This window comes from Octopus bimaculoides, chromosome 3 (assembly GCF_001194135.2).
Source record: "Octopus bimaculoides isolate UCB-OBI-ISO-001 chromosome 3, ASM119413v2, whole genome shotgun sequence".
NCBI lineage: Eukaryota > Metazoa > Mollusca > Cephalopoda > Octopoda > Octopodidae > Octopus > Octopus bimaculoides.
The window spans coordinates 9,050,350-9,067,832 of record NC_068983.1 but is presented as its reverse complement, the minus strand read 5'-3'; positions in this window follow the sequence as shown (position 1 = coordinate 9,067,832).

Below are 17,483 nucleotides of genomic sequence, written 5' to 3'. Positions count from 1 at the left end.
TATATATATATATATATATATATATATATATGTGTGTGTGTGTGTGTACGTCTACATATATAATCATGGCACTGTGCGTATTGTAAGATATTTCATATTTTCAAACAATAAGCTGATCTCTTTTCTCTATCCTCTCGTTTTCGAACATGTGGAATACCTGCTTGAAATATAATTAATTTGAAATTGTATTCAATTATGTTTATGGCTTCCTCATATTTACACCTTTCTGCGAAAAGACACTGAGAATAATATTTAAGTTATTTGAATTCTTTGTTAATAGTATACACATGAAATGAAAGACATACACGAAGGCATAGAAATGTCCCCTAATTCTACAATATAGGAACGTAGACACTCATACGCATATATGTACAAACATACACACACACGCATATATATACATATGAGTGTTTACGTATATACATACATGCGTATATATATATATATATATATATATATATATATATATATGCACATAATATGTGTATGTGTGCATGGATGTATTCAAATTTTATATATACTTATATTTATATAATTATGTGCATCTATGCATGTGTTTTTGTATATATTTATAAATAATTTATGTTTTTAACTAAATATAATATATATATACATATATACATATATGTTATATTTTAACTATATATAATAATAATAATATAAATAATATATATATATATATATATATATATATATATATATTTATATAATAGGGGTGAAAAATTGAATATTAATTTGATTAATATCAATTTAAAACCAGTGGTGTAGCAAATTGAAAAATCTGAAGATTCAGAAAAATTTATATTACATATATATATATATATATATATATATATATAAGTGAAAATATAACTTATTTTCCTAAGTTTTAATATCATAACCTTGGAAACAGTCACTTTTTGCAACAACACGTCAATGCCAGCGTTTCTGCCGCTTTTGTGATCCGGATTGGAAATCGTTTTCCCAAACAAACGGAAATCGAGAACTTCTATGATTCAATGTTCATCTCGAGAACGGTGTTAAAACGGTGACCTTTGAGCTGCATTTTCTCGTTGGAGAAGTGATTGAGGTCAGCAGGTACGAAATCTGGTGACAATGGCGGGTGCAGCAGCAATGTTATTTTGTTTTTGATGAGAAACTCTCGAGTAAGAAGAGATTGGTGACACAGTCTGTTGTTGTCGTGAAGAGTCTCATTCTTCGGGCTCCAGTCACTTACACCGCATGTCAGCCAAGCGCTTCAAAACGTCGCTGTAGAACTCTCGGTGCAGAGGCGTAGCTGCGTGGTAAGAAGCTTTCATCCCCACCACATGATTCTGCTTTTAGCCCCACTGCTTGGCGCATTTTGCCGAACCGCTAAGTTACGGGGACGTAAACACACCATCATCGGTTGTCAAGTGATGTTGGGGGACAAACACACACACACACACACACACACACACACATATGTATATATCTATATATATATACAATAAGCTTCTTTCAGTTTCCGTCTACCAAATCCACTGACAAGGTTTTGATAGGCCCGAGGCCATAGCAGAAGATACTTGCCCAAGGTGCCGCGAAGTGGAAATGAACCCGGAACCATGTGTTTGGTAAGCAAGCTACTTACCACACAGCCTCTCATGCGCCTTTAATTTACTCTTTAATTTACTCTTTGCGATTTCTCACACGATCATTTAGTTTTGTTCCTCTTTCTCCAATGTAATTCTCATTGCATTGTGGGCACGTGACACTAGATGAGATTTGCTTTGCAGTTCATGTTTGTATTTACGTTTAATTCATTTCTATTTGTTAGCATTCTGGTTGTTTCACGTCTCACAACGACTGCCTCCACAGCTTGTTACCTCCGTTATTTCCTTCCCAGATGTGAATCTCGCATTTGTTATGAATCACTTGAGACTGGATGGTTTTCTTCGGTTGTTCCTGATTTGTAATTCTTTATGGGATGGAAATTCGAGATTTGGTCAAGAACTGGGTGGTATCGTTTTGCTGAATGTAGAACGTAATTTCTTGGATTAAGTGTAATTCTAAATAGAATATATTTATATATATATATATATATATATATATTTGTGTCTCCGTAAAAGCAGAAATTAGATTTCTTTTGCGTTGGTTATGGTATACTTTATCACACTTTGTCGATAATTTCATCTCTGAGGGACCATATCCAATTTTACGTGTCTCTTCTCTACTTTTCTGTCTGTAAATCTTGAGAATATGAGTCGTACCACTGAGAATGGTATGTTTCCTTTTGTGTGGAATGTGTGGCAAAATATAAAAATCTGAATATTGGTGTGTATGATTGTTCTTGGTGTAGAAATGGGTTATAATTGTGGCATTTTCTTTATGCATCACAATGTCCAGAAAATGAAGTTCTCATAGGGATCGATTCGTCAATGCTATTTATTAATTTAAGGAATCTTGTTAGGCCCGCCTTACTTTTGATCGAAAATACGAACCAATTATTCCTGTTTCCTACTAAATAATATTGGAAATTGTTGATCAAATGTTATTCTAGATAAGGTATAGATTTTTTCTTGCACGAAACCTATTACCTGTTTCACAAACGTTGGTGCACTTTGTATCTACTGCCGTGACTTTTATTTGTGGTTAATATAGGTTATGAATGGAGTAGGTGTTTTCTTATACCACTCATAATCCTCCATGTATAAATGAAAAGTTGATCACTTTTGTGTCAGTGGGTTCAATATTTCATTGACCATTTGTACAATTATAATGTTCTTTCGTATCTATTTGGAACTCCTGTTCCTTAAACAATATTTGTTCCTGTGTTACTTCGGCACCCCGTCTTTTAATTAATCTATTTTGTGAGTAGAGGTTGTCCACTCGTTGAAGCACCATCTACCGAGATATTTAGATTTGTTCTTACCAAATTTTCTTTGGTTCCAAGATTAATTATGGTCCGTTCTTCTATTGTTATTTTTATCTTTGTATGTTTGCTTGTTTATGCTATGTTTTCTTTGCTTTGGTGATCTGATTTTCTTTGGTGATCTGATTTCCATTGCTACTTTTTTATAAGTTTTTTGTGGTAGGTGAATTTCTCTTGGTATGAGTTATTGAATTCTTTTCCATTTTTAATAACGTTAACAGAGAGGAAATAATGGGTTGTCACCCTTTGATTATATTTAGATTCGACTTGTAAATTAGAACGAAAGGAGTTGTTTCTGCTATTGGTACATTATTTTTAGATTTCAATAATTCTCTTTCGTAATTTCGTTCGTAACTTCTGTAACCATATAGCTTTTGACTAATATTATATTTGCTTTGCTTTCTCGTCTCTCTACATCTTTTTTTTCCCTAGATCAAACACTTTTTTTTTTACTTATTTCCTCGATATTTTGTTTCAAGGGCTTCTTTCTTCATTATGTCTTCACATTTCACAAATTTCTCTTTAAATCGTTGTGGAAGAAAGTCTTACAATTCCAATTATTGAAGGACGTGATTTATTTGGATTTTGGATTCCGCAATTGGTTCTGATCTGATATTCTTCATACGGATTTGTCGTGGGAAAATAACTGTTTCTCGGTTTTGTCCCCCTTTACGTATGTGACTGCAATATTTTTGTTTCTAATTGTGATATGCTTGTTTTATTTGACTTTAACTATTCTGTTTTCATCACTTTGTTTTTCTTCCTACACGCTTCATTCTCCAAGTGAATTTCATGCTATACCTTAAATAGATCTTGTGTATTGGAATTTTCATTGTAATTAGTATCTTCAGAGTTTCCTTAGGGTATGTAGTATGCTTTAATGTTAAAGAATTTTCTACATTTCCTCCGTAAATATTTCTCGAAATGCTGATATGAGTCATATCTATTTGTGAAGATCGTGGTTTTTTCATATATCTCCTAAATTTCTTTCACTCACCTTTAAATTCACAGTTGATTGATTCAGCTGAGTTTCAATTTACCAGTGACACCCTGTTTAAATAATTAAAAGCTATTGCAGCAACTGAGAGAGTCAGAATATTTCCTTTTACAAAAGAAAGACATAAAAAAAATGAGGGGAAAAAAGAGTTCTTTATAAGAATATTGAGTCCGAAACTGATCAGGAAATAGCTAAAACTACTACTAAGAGCAACATTCTCTACAACAGTGTGTCTGGAAAATTGAACAACAAAAGCGTTTATACACAAAATACGCACAATAAGAAAACTTTTTCGAAAATGTTCGTTACATTCCACTTTAAAAAAAATGTCTATTAAATAATGAATTACGAAAATCTCGCTTTAGATATGCACCTATCTGTCTGTCTGTCTGTATGCTTTCATGTATGTATGTGAATGAACATGTATATATATATGTGTGTGTGTGTGTGTGTGTGTGTTTGTGTGTGTGTGTGTGTGTGTGAACGCATATTGATATGTAAGTCAGAAAAAATATATTTATGCTTGCCTGTATGTACATTTTTCAGGTATTTGTCTACGTCGGTTAATGTATATCTAATTTGCTGCATAGTTAGTATACGTTAGAAAAATAAAAGGCACTTAGTATGTAGACGATAAATGTAATCAATCTAGTTCCATATATATGTATATATATATGTGTGTGTGTGTGTGTGTGTGTGTGTGTGTGTACGCGCGCGGGCGGGCGTCTGAGCATGTGTGTGCGTGTGTACATGAATGAATATATAATCACACACACGTATATACATATACATACATACTGACAGACACAGGCGCACGCATATATATACGCGTGTTTATATGTATTTATGTAAAGCCTGTTCGCCTGAATATCGCAGATACAGACTCCCATAAACTAATTTACAGACAATTATCAAGTACGATTAAAATGATTTAACGTTTTCTCCATACTTAAAACATCTTCGTCTACAGAAATGCTCATGCTCCAATGAATTTAATTTTGTAGAACTATAGTTTTATGTCTGTACAGTGAAGGAATTTAATTTGCGATTCAGATGAATGGTATATGGTACTATAGTAAATGAACAGGCATGACAATCATTCTCTGAAATCAAACTCATCGGAGCATATCCGTTTTCATAAATATTGATCAAATAATGATTTTAATAGCTGAAGGACTTTGAGAGCTGTAGACAATAAAGAGTCGTTACGATATTTATTAAATTATTGCATAGCAGGATTTTTTGGTGTGCAGGGGTTGTATTTAATCGAACAAAACCTGGTAGCGCCTAACCAAACAAAATTCAGAAATGTGCGCCCGAATATCCAGCCATTCGGTAAGCCAGTATCCGCAATAAAAATATAAAGAAGAACCACACACAATCACCGTCAACGCTGAAAAGAACACCTACTCCAACAAAATCAATAAAACCAGATATAGAGACTGCAACATGTACAACTAGAAGCACACTAACATCATTATCACCAAGAAAACGAACAGCAATAATAACCATAGCAACAGAGACATACAAACAACTGCCACAACGAAATTAGAAATATTAACAAAAAAAAAAATAACTGAAGAAACTACAACAAAACAATTATCACCGTATAGGCAAAATCCTCAGGTATACAGTTCTGAAAAAGGGAAGAAAGATTTGAAAGTGTACGTTCGTGCGACTAGAATCAAGATGTTTATTCCAGTCGAAGTCCTGGGCGAGATAACCTTCTCATTTACTCCACAAAGGAAGATTTTTGCGTATACTTAATGAGAAGTGTACAACTTTCTCGGAAAAGTTTAATCACATGGCATGACAATCTTTAAAACATAGATTAAAATAATTCGGGTGTCTCAGTCAAATTTCCGGTGAAATAAACCCAGGGTAAATGACCATCTTGCCTACTTATGTTTTAGTTTATCTCATTTAAATGGCTTTACTAACAATAAAGCCATATAAATACGGTCGGCATGGGTGTAGTAACATATGCTAAACGACACTAGGTCATGGTATTTGAATGGCGTAGAAAAATCTTTCAGCCTCATTCTAGAAGACTATTCCTTCGAATACGTCCATACTAGAGCATGTCCACTGAAACTCGAAGGAAAGGATGTCTTTGATGGGCCTGGCTGCCAATGAAGCTACTGGTCTGTCTATGATTGATTGCAACAGGCATGTTGTATATCATTACATTTGTGTGCTGCTTTCTAGTCGCACTTGAGGAGTCTCTCGGGAAAGAGTTACGGTACTGTGAAAATTCGATTGCAGTTGACGAAGTGACAGATATGTTGAATTTCTATACGGAATGCCGAATGCTAGGTGCATCGGACGTCTGGATTATTCCCAGGCACTAAGGACTCTACTACTTAGCCAATACTGTCTGCGAGAAAACAGCATTCTGTTGAGTATTAATAGGAGTATGAACGATGACGTTCCCAGAAACTCATACTGTTCTCTTATGACAAAAGCAGTATGATAAGCTTCATCTGAAGGACATTGCAATTAGGGTCTGTGAAGGACTTCTAAAGGAAATTTGGAATATAGAAATACAGGCTGGGAATATTATATTTTCAGGACAGGTTACAAAGGCACAGAAGTGTGCACACATCTGAATTTGTTTGAGTTATGTATTTAGTGACGAAACACGCTACCATTCAATGCTTGTGCGTTATCTATTTGTGAGCGCTTGTGTTAAACAGCTGCTAATGCGTTCAGGACAAATCTTGCGATCAAAGAAATCTATAACAAAACTCATCGCGCCACATTGCTTTCGCAAAGGAGTGTAATTTCTCCGTCCTTTGGCTATGGCAAATCTATTTATATGATGGACTTATCTATAAATCTGGATGTATATTTAGATGAAGACTGTTACAGGAGAACCCTCTTTCATTTGAATTTCAAAATCTGAGTGCAAATGAAACAAATGCAAGGTTTATTTTTGCATAAAGCGTGATCGAGGTTTGTGTGTAGATAACAATAGAGTTTTTGATACTGGTCAATATAATAGATAATATATAGATTGTGAAGTAATTGCATATGGCAGTACTAAAGAAAGGCACAATGGATGTTTCTAGAATGGATACTTTCAAGACAGTGAGGAAGACGAAGAGAAGTAAAAGAAAAAGAAAAGCACTTCACATAATAGAGGTTTTTAAGTCCAGGAATTCAGAGTCGAGAGAGGAGTCTGGTCTTCCGGTGCAGCCTTTCTTCACACTTAAGCACAATCAACGTGAATAAGGATTCCAACTTCTGCAAATTACAAGTAGGTCGTTGTTCGGTGTGTATTACATATATGAGCCAAATGAAATATTGTCGCTTCCAAAGTTGCATTGCAAGGAAGGCAAAATACAAGAGGTGGAACTCACGATTTCCCAGTCGTCTGCGTCGCTGCATCCTCCGCGATGCGGTTTATAAGTTATACATGTTCATTTACGCAAATGGACAAACACATAACGAATGAAAACGATTCAACATAATTTGTACAGTTATTTATTAGATCGAATATGTGTTAATATTGAAATTACGTTTGTTCTACTAACTTTATATATCTATATACATGGTCAGTATATTGATATGCATTTTTTCGACTAACCATTATAACTACACGCACGGCAAGTATTACAATATTTTTTTTTTTATTATACTAATAACTATTAATTCTATAACGTGTAATGTAAATATATGTTTTACTACCATCTGTCACATACTTCAAAGGATGAAACAAATCGTGATAACATTATGTTTCGTCGTATATATTTTCCATTTCAATTTTCCGGAGAAATAAACACGTTTCTCTAATAATAAGTTGTTAAGCCATAATATAACGCAAATAACTTGTTGCAAATCTTAAAATGCGAAAAATAATAAACTTGTTTTATGCGCCTAGCATCAATGTAGGCATTAAAATAAATGTTAACATAGACACTTATATCAGAGATGATTACTCTGCGATGATGCAATTTACTTAGTCTCAACCTATGATCTAAGATCAGATCACTTAGCAAAGATTGCTAATCGAAATTACTATTTTTATACGCTATTTTATTTAGTCTTAATGGAAACACTATTTCAAATATTGTAATTCCTAAAGTTTCCAACAGACCAAAACGGACAATTAAGCAAGCAAATATACGAGATAAAAAAAAAAAACGAGACATCGCAATTTTGTGACTAGATACATTTTATATGGGAAACTGTAGCAGCAATGAACAACTGGTACACTGAATAGCACAAATTGTTATTCATATATCTGCTGATAAGAAATGGTCTGTTTCATTTCTTAAGCACACAACTGAAGCACAGACAAAAAGTGAGAGAGAGAGAGAGAATAGAAATGAGAAAGCGATAAAGTGGTAAATGAGCTACCAGATACATTTTAGTAAATAAACAGATTCTATTGAGCACGAATTAAAGAGAGTGGATTGCTTAAATCCTATGCTATTTCATTTGTCAACAAATTAGCTGCTTATACCACATTTTTTTTATCGAATAATTTGTTTTATGTGTGTACAGGAAAGCAATCCTTTTATTCTTATATTTACTTACAGGATTACGCTTGTGCACAATTTTGATATTTACACACATACATTCAGACATACATATAAGCATATATATATAGATATGTATAAAAACCTTGTAAAGGACATACAATATAAATCTGAACGGGACTTCCGTTTTAGTAGCCGAACTATGGATAGGATTTTCACTATATGGCAAATGAAGAAAAAGTGCTATGAGAAAAATATGCATCTTGTACAGGTTTTCAGAGATATAATCAAAGACTTTGATATTGTGTATAGGACAGCCATGTATAAAATATTCGGTAGGTTCGGTTGTTCGGGTCTATTTGTATTGATAATAACATCATTTCATGATGGGATGGTTGTGTGAGTTACAAACGGAGGTGATATGGCGCGCGCATTTCTGTAGATGCATGTCAGGCTAAATGTCATCCATACTCCAACTTCTTTCCTTTGCTGCTAACCTTACACATTTTCTTTTTCGCTGTGGATTGCTCTTCTCCGAGCGAAATTCCTTTGTATCATACGTCTATTTATTATTTGTTCGACAGTTTTTCAGTCTCTTATTCGTTAACTTCTTTATTCCGATGATTTTGAGTTTGTTGCTTATGCAGCTCAAGATATGCAATTCTTCATGGAACATATTTCTCCATCTTTCAAGGCATTTGGACTCAACTTTAGACAAGACTGTTCAAATGTTCCAACCTCATAAGTGAAATCATTTAAATTAGTTCAAAGAGCAGTAATGAAAATGGGGTACATGTTTCAAGAAACTCGCATTGGTCAAGTAAAATTCAAGCAAGCTGTTTGAAAACTTGCAGACAACGTACTTAATTGGAGATGCTTATTCACCAATAAATGCGGACTTGTGTGGACATCCATCACACACACGCGCGCGCACGTGCATATATATACATATATATATTATGTGGTATAGTTATTATTCTGTGTAGATCTGGGAGTTTTAAGTATAAAAGTGTAGGGAACAACTGTTGGGAACCACTGTGTAAGGGTTGTGGACCTCTGTTCTGTGTCCATTTACTCAAATATCATATGAGGTTCGTATGTATATTGTATATTTAGCCGGAAGCCGCTCTGTAGGATATAAATAATATAATAAACCAGGGCCTATTTACGTACATATTTTTGAGTATCTTCCTGCTTTTGTAGGATTTATTTTTATTTTTCTTGCTTGGGTACGATAATCTAATAGTGATTTACTTCACGAATTACTTTGCCAAGTAGCATCATTAGATATCTTTCCTAATCAGTCGTAAAATGTTTCTAGTATTCTTTCTCGGATATATCTAAGTTTTATAAGAAGAACCATTGTCAAAATCCCAATGTTATATATATATATATATATATATATATATATCTTTATATATATATATATATGATCTTTTATAGAGAAGATTATCACGTTGTTCACGTTGGAGCCACATTCAGAAACAACAGTGATAGCGCAATATAAATGTTTTCCTTTCATCCATAATCATTACTTTTAAAACAATAATAATAATATACTTCCTCTGCTTCTCTTTCAAACACTTCAATTTGGTTAAGTTTGGAAAGAATTTTTTGATGGAATGTAGCTTCATTGCTTTTCTGATTTTCGGGTCATCTCTTGAACGTTTGTAAAAGGGAAATATTTTGAACCTTCCTTCACCGTATATTTCTAGATGCTTGCTCAGTGGAACCTTGGGCAATTCCTCTTCTCGGATTTGTCGTCTGGATTCTTGCACGTTGCCAGAAGGACTGGTTTGTTTCGCCAATGTAATTTTCCAAGCAGTTGGGGCAATTAATTCAGTATGTGACCGCTTCAAGACTGACTTCATCACTAAGGCCACGCGCCTGACACTAGAAGAGAACACTTTTAGATTCGATAATGAAACAAATCGACAAATAAATTGCACGGCTATGGGGACGCAGTTAGCACATTCATATGTTAATCCCGTCGTGGAATACTTGGAAGAAAAGCTTTATGAAGAGGTAGAGAAGGATTTTAATCAGGATTGCAAGAAATACGTCATTAAAACGTGGAAACGCTTCGTCGATGACTGCTTCATACTTTGGGACAAATCAAATGAGAACCTACAAATATTTGATAATATACTCAAGACACTTCACCCATCCAGGAAATGCACGACATAATTCAGTTGAAATGAATTATCATTCATGGATATTCACTTAAAAATACACATTAATTGTTTGAAAGAGAAGCTTTAAAAGTAATAATGATGAATGAAGAAAAAACATTTATATCACACTGTTACTCTTTTCTCTGAATGTGGCTCCAATGTTTATAACGCGATACTCATCTGTATAAATGATCAGATATACATAACGTTGGGATTTTGACAATGGTTGTTCATATAGAATTTATATATACCCGGGAAAGAATACTAGAACCATATTATCACTGATTTGGAAAGATATCAGATGTAGCTACTTGGTAAAGGCATTCGTGGGAAAGATCTCTTGTATATTATCTTATACAAACAAATAATAAGAATAAAAATAAAACCTACAGAAGGATGAAAGATACTCAACAAAATATATTAAAGCTGGCCCTGTTTTATTATATAATTTATATCTTACAGAGTGGCTTCCAGCTAAAGACACAATATACGTACAAAACTCATTTATGATGTTTGACTAAATATACATAGAGTATTGATTCAATTATAACCAGGACCAAGTTACTTTTTACACACTGAATTTATTTTCCTAATTTATGAATATTGTACAAATATTTAATGTTTGTTGATGCAAAACATGGGATTACACAGAATATGGGACTTGACTATACAAATGAAAGCGAATATACATTTTGATAGGACTTCGAACTCATTTAAAAATTTTTTTATTGCTGACCGGACCTTCCACTCTTTTTCTTATTTTTTTCCATCTTACTTCCTAAAATTAACATTTTTGAAAGGACATCAGCGCCTGTGAGAAAGTGTGTCTATGTACAAATAAGTTCATAGCTAAACAATGGGAAGAAAAAAAGAAAGAGAGCAGAAAAAAGAAAAATGCTTTGTAACGAAATTTCAATGAATTGAACATATCAAATTGGATAGAAAGTGACCTCTCTATCTGTCTGACTCTCTCTCTATTTACCTATTTTCCCTTTCCCCATCCTTTACTATTTTTCCCACTTTCTTGAAAGTCCTGGATCCTATACAGCTTCGCACCAAAGACGTCGCAACTCCTTTTTACAGCTGAGTGAACTGGAGCAACGTGAAATAAAGTGTCTTGCTCAAGACACTATATATAACACACAGCTCGGCCAGGGAATCGAACTTGCTACATGAAGAATGTCAGCCTGACGAACATATTTTGTATTTTATTAGCAATGTTCTTGTTGTGAACTCTTGTGTTCAAACAATAATCCCAAAAACTGATTCAGTTTACTCCTTATTGTTAGTAATTTTGTTAATTAACTAAACAAAACTCACTAGTGGATCGTTTGTCTAATTTGTTGGTTATAAATATCAATCAGCTGTTTGTCAAATTCTTCTCATTGCTGTTCGTTACTCATCAGTGAAATACCCTCTCACCCAGGTGTGACTCTACATAGAATAATAATACATACATATACATGCACAGTGAAACATTAATATAAATGGGTGGTGGGGCAGTCAACACAATTCTAGTGATGCAACGCGTAAGCACGTCGTCAATATTTTCTCCCCAGTTTACCTCCTCGCCACACACACGCACCGTACGCAGAGACACGCATATACATAAAATGAAGGAGTACTAAATAGCAATGTAGTGCACAATAATTTATTTAAACCAAGCCAGTGGTTCTTTATTGTGTACTGGCCTAAAATAGGAATATATTAGCAGCCATATAATATAAATATATTTATATGCTATCTATCTATCTATCTATCTATCTATCTATCTATCTATGTTTGTGTATCTATCTATCTATCTATCTATCTATCTATCTATCTAAAAAGAGAGGGAGTGGTAGAGAAGGAGAATTTGGGAGAGTGAAAAAATAAAAGAAAACTATACATAGAAAAGATAAGTACGAAAGGTGTTAACAACCATTACAGAATGCTAAACACGGTCTCAAATCTATATTTGCCAATACAATTTCACTTTAATTTAGATTAAAATTTTACGAAATATACACTCACATTTTCAATTAATCACTCTTGTAAACCCCTTGAAAAACAGTGGTTGTAACGGAAACTATATACAGTAATACAAAGCTTTACTAATCCTTTTTTTGTGCATACGGATCTCAGTTATATCTTTCTACTGTTGAGCTTCGTGGTAATCACATTTAATTCTACTATCTGGTATTTCTTTTATGCTGTTTTTGTTACCCGCTTATAGCGTGCCATATGCAGCACGTTTTTCAGAGAACATATATCTATTGCTAAATATTCACTGTGTACGTTCGGTACACATTGTTCGTTGTATAAACTAATATGTATTTGGATATGTTGCCAAATATTGTAAATAAACTTCATCGCAGTGCAAATACTGTTTGATGTTGTTCTTATCGCTTTGTTGTCTTGTTTTATGGAACGATAGTCAACAAACAACTCTAGTGGAGAGGAAAAAGAATTACGACGTAATTTATTACGTGCTGAATATTCAAAATATTCAACGGAGGGCAGATATAGTACCATTTGGGTTTGTATTAGGATTTGGACTTCATATATGCATAATTCGGTGTATATATATGATTATATATCTTAGAAATATTGAAATATTTAGATGTTTGCTTTTAGTATTGTGATAACAGTATATTTTAGTCGACGGTTGAAAAATTAATATAATATAAAAATAGATTGTAGAAGTCCTTGAAATATAGATCAGGTCTTTATATCATTCTGTTGATGTGTGTCTGTAAACTAAGGATTTTTAAAGAACTAGTCTTCAAGCATTAATTTATAAATTGTGTCAGTAACATAAGCACTTTTTCAACAATTACTCCTCAGTCGTTAAATTAAGAATGTAAATTTTTCAGTTAATTTGTTGGGCAAAATCTTTGAAATCTCGATTGGAACGTTAGACTATTCTATTGACGACCTAAATATATTCCAATTATCTATTCTCAATCATTATATATATTTAAGTCTTCGATTTATTTCATTCTTGGTATGGTTAGAATTGCTATGTTGTTCAGAACAACAATGCTGTTCGGTGCTCCGTACTATTACGAATATATCATCAGATCTGTTAGAGAGTTTCTTCGTGAAATTTACTTTACAAAAGCTGTGTGCAGTCTGTCGAAATAACTATTCCAGTTCTTGCAAGAGTAACAGAATCTATACACAGTATAATACACACTACCTTCTTTTGCATGTCTTTAGTGGTGTCCACTCTTTAACCATTGGAATTAATGTTTGCACAATGCACTGCTAATATACTTTCCTCAAAAAGGCAGAATTTCGGCGATGTGTTGTAGGCTCAGCAGCTATTTAGGTTAAGGAATGAAGATGACTTACGTGGATGAGCCGAAAATAGAAGGTAAATGTTAATGGAAAACGTTATCTTACAGCAGTTATATAATTTCGATACAATAAATACTCCCAAACCTGTTGATTTTCATAACGAGATTAGAAAAACAGAAGACTGGCTCACCTTCTTAACTGCTAATATGTGTCATGGTCTACGTGAAAGCAATTCCGTTATGTGTTCCAGCCCGAAGGCTCTCACCGTCCTGGGGCATCGCCAGTGTAATCACCTTTTAATTGGCCAATTCAATGTGATTGGCTTTTGGTCAAGGTGGGAGTTCGACACTTCTTCCCACTTTTGAGTTTTCTGCCTTGATATTGGTTCATCTGGGATTTTGGACAGTAAGAGGTCAAGTTGTTTCTTGAAAACATCTACCCCCACTCCATGGAGATCCCTCAGATGTTTTGGCAATTGCTGCAAGTCCTTGAGTCCCAATCTATTGCAGTACATGGCCCTCACCTTAAATGGGACAGCTGGGACTTTTGGAACAATGCAGTGACGTCCAGTTTGAGGTTTGGTGTAACACTCAATTCCAAAGTTTGGTGCCAGCTCCTCCAGTATCTTCCGCACATATATCACTGCAAACCTCTCCCGTTTCCGCTTCAGGGAGTAGAGTCGTAGCTGTTTCAGTCTCTCCCAGTAGTTTGGTTGTTCCATTGATGCAGTCTTCCTTGTGTAGCATCGCTGAACTGCCTCAAATTCCGCTATCAATCCGACACTGTAAGGTGTCTACAGTTAAGGGCTGTAGTCCAGACGGCTGAGGACCAATGTCCTCTAAAGGATCTGCATAGTTTCCTGGTCCCATGGTCTCAAGGTTCTCAGAATCCACCCGGCCATTGGCCTGCACACTGCCACGTTCTTGGTGATATGCATGTGAAACGACGCATCATTGCTCATATCAAGTCCAAGATCAGGCACTGAATGTGATCCTGGGATTGGCGCTCCTTTTGGTCCAAAGTTTCGTTTCTGTGACTTCTGAGCTGGTAGCGGCAGGTTGAATCAAATTGCATATTGTTTTCCTCAGCATGTTTATACATGGCATCTGTAGAAGATTAGGATTAGAAGGTTCTTTGACTTTTATTATTTTTGCGTCGTTGGCATAGCTATAAAGCGTGACTGTCTGTGTAATTGATGGCACATGTGAAATAGCCACCATGAACAACAACGGCCCTAATGCAGTTCCCCGAGGCACTTCACTTTCTATTACTGTCCCTTTGATGAGGGCTCCGTTGGCTGCTACAGCATGGATTCTTTCTTTTAAGAAGTCATGCAACTGTGTAAAAAAATGTTATTTGTATCGAGCAGAAAATATATAATCCAATTCTGTATCTTACAAAGAACATATATATCAGATATTCATTAAGAGCAAACATGTGGTAATATATTCAAAGTTTCATCTTTTTTTTTTTTTGTTAGCAAACATTATGATGCGATATCCACGTTTTTTTTTATGTCTTTTGTTTTTGTTTTTTGTTAGCAAACATCTTACAGCAGCATCTGAGGTATTTAGATGAAATGTATATTATTTCGGATAGGCGGCGAGCTGGTTGAAACGTTAGCAAGCCGGGCGAAATGCTTAGCGGTATTTCGTCTGCCGCTACGTTCTGAGTTCAAATTCCACCGAGGTCGACTTTGCCTTTCATCCTTTCGGGGTCAATTAAATAAGCACCAGTTACGCACTGGGGTTGTTATAATCGACTTAATCCGTTTGTCTGTCCTTGTTTGTCTCCCCTCTGTGTGTAGCCCCTTGTGGGCAGTAAAGAAATTAGAAAGGTGAGAAGAAAGTGAGAAATCAACACCACATTGGTGGGTATTTAATTTACTTTGATAGGATCATAGTTGTCAAAGCAGCGACAGCGGTTTGATGCGGAATCTTAGCAATTACTCATATACCACTTCCAAAGACTAACGGTTTTCTGCCAATACCCCAGACAGCCTTGATTTACGACATCGTCTGTGTGAGAGTTTTTTAAAAATGTCCTTGAATGACAAGGTTGCATATATACACAAAACCATCCTACACAGCAAGTAAAATTCATATTCAACCAATTGTTGAAGACCACCTTTCGAGGTTCGTATATCTGGTGCACAAAGGTGCTATCTTCAATACTCCATCAATATATTACTGTAGTGTTCTGTCTCTGGTAATCCTTAACTCCATACCAACTCCTACGAAGTTAACACATAGCACTCGTGTCTAAATCTCCCGTCACTTAAACAATGTATCATTTGGAGATCAGGAAAAATGTATTTTCCCAATTCCTATGCAGAACTTCATGAGTCTGAAATTGCTTCCCTCTCCATGATGACAATTTCTCAAACAAAATATAAGCCATGTTACCAGACTTGTCTCTGAAACCACGTAAATGTTACATGTGATTCACGCCTTTCCCAATCTATTGCCAAGCAACCTTAATCAGACGATGTTATAAGGAAATAAAATATTTTAAAAATTACTTGCAGTGTAATAGGTGATAGTCTCTTTTAAAGGACAAGGATATTTTATTCAATAGTAAAATGGTGCATATTCTCTCAGTGATATTCTCTATCGGCTAATTAGCGGAGATGAATACATCAGTGATATTCTCTATCAGCTAATCACCAGAGATGAATATACAAAAGTATTATTTCAGAACACCTACAGCGATTTATGTATTAAAACTGAACATAATTAAATTTTAATTGCCACTGGTTCATTGAAAAGTATTAATGCAGTTTAAGGAGGTTTTAGAAGGAACGGTGAATTTTGTACACATACAAATATCAACGATTTATCCTAATTTTATAACTGAAATACTTGAAAATGCATTGTTACATGCCATATTCTCAATAACATGTAATTCATTCATATTTGATTTTCGAGATTTTTCCACGTGTTCTTTTAAACAAATTCTCTATATCCAAAGTACCCCACTAGACTTTGGAACAACGCAACGGATTTTTCTTTTTCATTTCTGGTTTCTCATTTAGTCACATATAATCGTAAGATACAGAGGGGGAGAGCGAAAGACAAAAAGATAAAAGAGAGAAAAAGAGAGAGGTGGAGGCAATATAAACTTAAGGTAGTTATATTGTCATACGCTAAATGCCGGTTTTTTAAACGTTTTCTGTATGCAAAGTACTAACGAGGTTTAACTAAAATATTAATTAAAAATAGTATTGGTAAATATATATATATATATATATATATACACATGCATATATATGTTTGTGTGTGTGTATGAATGAGTGAGTATGTGTGGGCGTGCATTTGTGTATAAGTATCACGTAATTTTTTTTTTTTACATGTATTCATTTACGAGCAAAGGCGACGTTAAATAGGAGTGACACCGAACCAATCGTAACTAATATTCAAGATGTACAAATTCAATCCTCAGTGAGAGTTAACGGACGGGACCCAGATATTCTCAATACACTTTGTAGCACTCAAATGATTTGATCTTACATTCCAAAATTATTACCGGGAATCAAGGCTGCAGGGTAGGAAGTGGCAAGAAATGGAATCCGGATAAAGCGGTGTGTGTGTGTGTGTGTGTGTGTGTGTGTGTGCCTGTGTGTGTGTGCGTGCCTGTGTGTGTGTGTGTGCCTGTGT